Source organism: Mandrillus leucophaeus, unplaced genomic scaffold (assembly GCF_000951045.1).
Source record: "Mandrillus leucophaeus isolate KB7577 unplaced genomic scaffold, Mleu.le_1.0 Scaffold84, whole genome shotgun sequence".
NCBI classification, from domain to species: domain Eukaryota; kingdom Metazoa; phylum Chordata; class Mammalia; order Primates; family Cercopithecidae; genus Mandrillus; species Mandrillus leucophaeus.
Window position 1 is genome coordinate 604,822 of NW_012109141.1, and position 1,208 is coordinate 606,029.

General features: G+C 38.5%; 1 protein-coding gene across 5 annotated transcripts in view; it reads right to left on the reverse strand.

The window, feature by feature from the left end:
- The window catches only part of CTNNA2 (catenin (cadherin-associated protein), alpha 2), a 1,228,212-nt gene that overhangs the window by 459,453 nt on the left and 767,551 nt on the right, over positions 1-1,208 (reverse strand). The gene's annotated exons all lie outside the window — the stretch shown is intronic.

Here is a 1,208-nt window from a genome sequence, read left to right on the forward strand (position 1 = left end):
CAACCTGCTCCTGAATGACTACTGAGTACATAACGAAATGAAGGCAGAAATAAAGGTGTTCTTTGAAACCAATGAGAATGAAGACACAACATACCAGAATCTCTGGGACACATTTAAAGCAGTGTGTAGAGGGAAATTTATAGCACTAAATGCCCACAAGGGAAAGCAAGAAAGATCTAAAATGGACACCCTAACATCACAATTAAAAGAACTAGAGAAGCAAGAGCAAACACATTCGAAAGATAGCAGAAGGCAAGAAATAACTAAGATCAGAGCAGAACTAAAGGAGATAGAGACACAAAAAACCCTTCAAAAAATCAATGAATCCAGGAGCTGGTTTTCTGAAAAGATCAACAAAAGTGATAGAACGCTAACAAGACTAATAAGGAAGAAAAGAGAGAAGAATCAGATAGATGCAATAAAAAAATGATAAAGGGGATATCACCACCAATCTCACAGAAACACAAACTACCATCAGAGAATACTATAAACACCTCTACACAAATAAACTAGAAAATCTACAAGAAATGAAAAATTCCGGGACACATACACCCTCCCAAGAAAAATCAGGAAGAAGTTGAATCCCTGAATAGACCAGTAACAGACTCCGAAATTGAGGCAATAATTAAGAGCTTACCAACCAAAAACAGTCCAGGACCAGACGAATTCACAGCCAACTTCTACCAGAGGTACAAAGAGCAGCTGGTACCATTCCTTCTGAAACTATTCCAATCATTAGAAAAAGAAGGAATCCTCCCTAACTCATTTTATGAGGCCAGCATCATCCTGATACCAAAGCCTAGCAGAGACCCCCCAAAAAAGAGAATTTTAGACCAATATCCCTGATGAACATTGATGCAAAACTCCTCAACCAAATCCAGCAGCAAATCAAAAAGCTTATCCACAATGATCAAGTTGGCTTCATCCCTGGGATCCAAGGCTGGTTCAACATATGCAAATCAATAAACGTAATCCATCATATAAACAGAACCAGAGACAAAAACCGCATGATTATCTCAATAGATGCAGAAAGGCCTTAGACAAAATTCAACAGCCCTTCATGCTAAAAACTCTCAATAAACTAGGTACTGATGGGACATATCTCAAAATAAGAAGAGCTATTTATGACAAACCCACAGCCAATATCATACTGAATGGGCAAAAACTGGAAGCATTCCCTTTGAAAACTGGCACAAGACAGGGATGCC